Raw genomic sequence first — 6,000 nt, 5'->3', positions numbered from 1 at the left:
TAGTAAGAGGGGACAGCATAGCTGCAAAGCAGAAATGAATTTGGTGAGTTTGAGACACAGGAAGGAGCCCAGTATGGCTGGAGAAGGATGATCAAGAAAAAGAGGGATGGAGATGAGAACTCAGAGCTCATCGGGGGCAGTTAACATTAGCTGTTGTAGTTCATGCTATGGATTTGGGCCTTTTTCCTAATGTTTTGGGAAGCTTTTAAAGGATTACAAGTGAAGGCATCCTTGCTGTGATATTTAATTTTTAGGATGATTCCTCTGGCTTTGGAGAAGGATTGTAAAAGAGGAAGCAGAGAGATCAGATAAGAGGCTATCTTGGAGCAATCCAGGTGAGAGGTAAGTCCAGGTTGTTAGCTGGGTTGCAGGGGCAGTGGAGATGGACAGAAACAGTGACTTTGAAGTACTTTTTGGAGCTAGAACCACAAGGACTTGCTGATGGATTGGATATGGGATATGAGAGAAGGGGAAGAATCAAGGATAACCTAGGTCTTTGGCCTGAGAAGCTGGGTGGATGCTGGAGCCCCCTTTAGAATATATCCAGAATCTGGCCCTATCTCATTGGCTTGTCCACTCTCTCCTGACCCAAGTCCCCTTGATGCCGGCTGGCTGGGCCTGAAGACCCAGAGGAGATCCCACAGGACCAGCCATGAGGATCCTTGGTGTTGCGCAGGATAGAAATCAAACAAAGCTGAGAGGAAGTGAGAGCTGTTTATTAAAGATAAGAGTGTGGATATAGACATAGCATCCAGGAGACTCAGAAAGCAAAGAGTGAATTTCCTTACTTGGGACCTGGGGTTTTTATTTGAGATGGTGGTCTGGTATTTCCGCATCCAGGAACAAAGGCAAGTGTTTAGGAGTCTTCCATAAGGTACTTATGCCCTGGAGCTAGGGGTCTTGATGAGTCAGTGGTCTTGGAAAGTGTTCATGACATCCCGCCCAGTCACACCATAGATGTTATCTATTGTGAAATCATTAAATTCTTGACCTTTACACGGAGTGTGGTGTCTCTCCAATCAGAGCTCCCCCCCGCCCCCCATGAGGGGTGACCGATCAGGTGGAAGCCGGAGGGGTGGCACAGGCAGAGAAAGGGATTCACCCAAGATAGAACAAAAGAGATAAAAGTTCATTGAATACACTGCAAGCAAGTGGAGGGGGGGGGCGGTGGGCAGGATAGCAGAGGAGAGACTTTCTACAATGAGGCAGTGGGAGGGGGCTGTATTTAAAGGGGGAAGATGAGATTTGGGGTTGTATGGAATTTCCCCTTTTTTGACAACTTGCCTTTTGTAAGTAGCCCATTGATTAGTTAGGGCCTGTGAATATTTTGAGGTGGATCACCTGATGCGCCTGTCTGTATTTGGCCAGGGGGTTGCTGTGGGCCTTTTTTACATTCCGTTGCTCAAGCCTGTTCCCTAAAAGTGGCCTCTACTAGGAGGACATACATTATCTGTTCTATACGTATAAAGCAGGGGTGCAGGTCCTAGCAAGAACAGAAGCAGGAAATGGGGCAAAAAAAAGCAGTTTTTCACGGGGTCCCTTTAGTTTCCCTGTCTCACCCTGGATCCATCATCTCTCACCTGGACCATTGCAGGAGCTGCCTACCTGGTCTCCCCAGGTTCACCCTCCCTACCCCTCCCCCAATTTCTAGCTGCTAGGGTATTCCTATTAAAATGGAAATCCCCTCATGTCAAGCCTCTGTTCAAAATCCTCCGCCGTCTTTGGGTAAAACTCCTCGTCTAGCCTTGTTACTCTGACCTCATCTCCTGCTCTTCTCGCTTGCCCTTTTTAAAATTTCAGTCCCCATCCGTTGCACTCTCTGCCCCTTCCCTGCTTTGTTTTTCTTCTTGATGTTGGGAAACAAGGCAAAAGAAAAAAATTACATTTCCTTGCTACTTAACAGCTCATTGACAACTCCTTGAAATAGGCAGAGTGAACTTCCTCTAGGAACCCCGCTGCCTCAGTGTTAATACTTTGCTGAGGGCAAAAGGCGATCTTAGCTTAACATTATCCTGACCCTGCAGGCTCCTGTGATTCTACTTTAAACATAGAGAAATTCCTTTGGAACTTCCTTTATCTCTACCCCCCAAGATATATGTTAGCAATCATTCTCCAAGCATATGGCCCACTGATACGCATCTGAAGGGTGTCACGACTGAGGGTTTACTAAACAATAGTAAATGACCACTAAAGGTCCTGGAAACCTTGTTTCCAAAATTCCTTAGAGACTTAACGCTGTCCCTAGCCCCCTCCCAACTTAAAAGTATGTAATTAGTCACCGGTCACAACCCCAGTGCAGTTCTTTCTGCCTATGGGTCCTGTTCCTGCCCTTTAATAAAACCACCTTTTTGCACCAAAGACGTCTCGAATTCTTTCTTGACCATTTGCTCTGAACCCCAACATTTCACATCATGCTTAGCCCTTATCTTCTAATGCGTGGTGTAATTTGTTTTTTCCAATTTATTGTAGGTCTCCCAAGAGTAGAATGTAAACTCTATTAGGGCAGAGGTTTTTGTTTTATCCACTGTTAGAGTAGGTGCTTAACAAATATTTGTTGACTGTGTTAAAGAAACTCACAGTAAAGGAGAAGTCAGTGGGAGGAGCAGGTTCCTGTAGGCGTAGACAGGAAGAGTTCTGTTTAGACATGTGAAATTTGAGCTGCCTGGGAGGTATTTTGGTGGAAGTGTTGAGTGGATAGGTGGACACACCAGTCCAGTGGGGGAAGAGGCCTAGCCTGGAGGGACACAGGAGGGAATCATTATCGTGAAGATCTAGATGCTGTGCCTAGGGAAGAGCATAGACAGAGAATGAGGAAGGTCCAAGGCCAGTGCCTGGGGCACTCCAATGTTTAAGGTTAGGTTTGAGGAGGAGCCAGCAAAGGAACACAAAGAAGAGTGTGGATAAAAAGAAAAGCTAACAATAGCACCAATCATCCAGCCCCGTTAACTGTCCCTGGCTCTGGAGTAGTTTTTCACAGTTCAGCCTCTTTCCCTGCTTTACAATGGAGACCACACTCCTGATTTCCCCTGGATCTTTGTTCAGCTGCTCCGGGCCCCAGGCTGCTGCTCCTGGGGATTAGAATATGGTGGCTAAGAACACAGGCTCTGGAGTCAAACTGCCTGATTTTAAACTTCAGCTCGGGGTGCCTGGGTGGCTCAGTCTTTAAGCGTCTGCCTTGGGCTCAGTTCATGATCCCAGGGTCCTGGGATGGAGCCCCGCATCGGGCTCCCTGCTCGGCGAGAAGCCTACTTCTCCCCCTCCCGCTCCCCCTGCTTGTGTTCCCTCTCTTGCTGTTTCTCTCTCTCTGTCAAATAAATAAATAAAATCTTAAAAACAAAACAAACCTTCAGCTCTATCACCTACCAGCTTGTGACCTTGAGCAAGTTACATTGCTTTGCCTCAGTTTCATCATCTGTGGGGAAATAATAGTCCCCACTTCATAGGAGGGTTCTGAGGAGTAAATTACTATTTAAACAAGCAGATAGCATATAGCAAGTGTTTGAAAATGTTAGCAGTTTCTACTGTTCTTAGGGCTTGAGTCTTAGTGTCACCTGCCAGGTCGTCAGTGTAGGACCCAAACTGTGATAGCACAGCCCGTCCCCATTCTGTCCACTAGAGAAGGTCCAGTTTCCCTCTCCTCTAAAGCCGATACCTTCTGGGCACTCAGAGGACACAGGATCTATCTGCTATTGGCTCAACTATAACGTCTTAGGAAGTCAAGTTTAATAAAGCTGTTGACCAGCAAAAAGTCACCTTTGGATTCACAATGCATTTGAAGTCAGCATATACTTGATATCTGCACATGTTTTTTTCTCCAAGGGAAGAGAAGCCATCTGCCAAGGAGGAACCTTACACACAGACTGGAGGCTTCTGAAACAGCAGTCTCCAGGGCAGAGAACCACAGACACACTGTGAAACACCCAACTTCACGACCAGGACAAGGTGTCTGCATCGCAGTCTAAAAGCCAGAGTCACGCATAATGAGAAAACCTAAATTATTCCCATTAAAGTTAGATATGCCACAGGGATGGCCCCTGTGACAATTTTTATTTAATATTGCTTTGGACGTACCAGCCTACTTAACTACAGAAGAGAAAGAAACGAGGTCAAAAAACTGGAAAAGAGGTCAAATTATCATTATTTATTTATGAAATGATAACCTAACCTACCTGGAAAATCCAAGGACAGCAACTACAAAACTGATACAAATAAGACATTTTAGCAAAGTAGGTACAAGTTAATATAAAAAAAGCCAGTGAACAACACCCAATTAGAAAATATAGGGGAATAAAATATATCCTTTACAATAGCAACAACGAAGTGAACTAACCAAGAGTAATCTTAATGTGCTAGATCTAGGTGCCCCAAAACTAAAATGCTAGCAAAGAACACAAAAGGAGGCTTGAATAAATGGAAAGGCATATTCTATTTTGGGGTAGAAAGACTCACTACCATAAAGATGTCAGCTCTCCATAAATTAATCTATAAATTTAACACAATCTAATAAAAATACCAACAGACTACATAATCTGAATATAAAGTTCATATGGAAATTTCTGCATCATGAATAGCCATGAACATTCTGAAAAAGGTTAGTGAGAGAAATAGTTCTACCTGATATAAAACCATTAAAAGCTACAATAATTAAAATAGTAAAATCCAGGGGATACTAGCACATACATAGGCAATTTGATCCAGAGAACCAAATAGAGAATCCAGAAATAGACTCAAGACATTTAAAATGTTAGTGTATGATAAAGATGGCATTGTCTATCAGCAGGGGAAAATGGATTATACAATAAGTGGTATCAAAACAATTGTGTAACTGCCTGAAAAAAAAAAATAATGTATCTCTGCCTTGGTTTTTACACTAAAATAAATCCATACGAATCAATTGTGTTTAAATAAATGTAAAAGGATACAGCCATAGATGTATAATGTCATAGTGGGGAAAGCATTTGTCAGAATAGCATAAAATTTCCCAAAGCATAAAAAAAAAGACAAATTCTGTCAACATGAAAATCTATAATTTCTGCAGAGTAAAAAACCACCATAAATAAAGACAAATGGTACACAGGGGGAAGTATCTGCAACTCGTATCATAGACAAAGGGACTAATTTGCTTAATATATACAAAATCCCCTCAAATCAATATGAAAAAGAACAAAAATCCAATAAGAAAATGGGATGGTTAACATAAAAGGAAAGATAAATGGCTCTTAGACATATGGAAAAATAGTCAACCTCACAAGAAAATTGAAACTACATTTAGATACCATTTTTAAGCTACAGATTGGCAAAAAATCCAAACATCTGATAATATACCCCTGGCATTGTTGTGGGGAAATAGGCCCTCTTATGTGTTACTGGCAGAACTGTAAATTGTTGATACTTGTCAAAATTAAAAATGCATGTAATTTCTGATCCCATATACTTGCACACATACAAGATGAAGTATGTACAGAGTTATCAACTATAGCATTGTTTAGAGTAGCGAAAGTTTACAAACAACTCAAACATCTATCACTAGAAGACTAGTTAAATAAGTTATGGCATTGGGGTGCCTGGGTGGCTCAGTCGGTTAAGCATCTGCTTTGGCTCAGGTCATGGTCCCAGGGTCCTGGGATGAAGCCCCACCTTGGGCTCTCTACTTGTCAGGGAGCCTGCTTCTCCGTCTCCCTCTGCCTACCACTGCCTACTTGTGCTCTCTCACTCTGTCAAATAAATAAATAAAATCCTTAACAATAATAACAACAAAGTTATGGCCCATCCATTCAATGGAATATCATACAGCCAGGCTGAGGAGCTGTCACAAAAATCTTTGCAGGCCATGATTAAACCCATGAAGAGCCATTAAAGAGTTTGTATGCAGGGGTATGGTATAAGATCTGGATTTGAGAAAGATCTCTCTGGCCTAGTATGGAACACAGATTGCAAGAGTAATACTACAGACAGGGAGGTCAGTCAGTGGCCTCAACTAGGGTGGTCACCAAAGACAAG

This window comes from Neomonachus schauinslandi, chromosome 5 (genome assembly GCF_002201575.2).
Source record: "Neomonachus schauinslandi chromosome 5, ASM220157v2, whole genome shotgun sequence".
Classification (NCBI taxonomy): domain Eukaryota; kingdom Metazoa; phylum Chordata; class Mammalia; order Carnivora; family Phocidae; genus Neomonachus; species Neomonachus schauinslandi.
Note: the sequence above shows the minus strand (reverse complement) of the source record.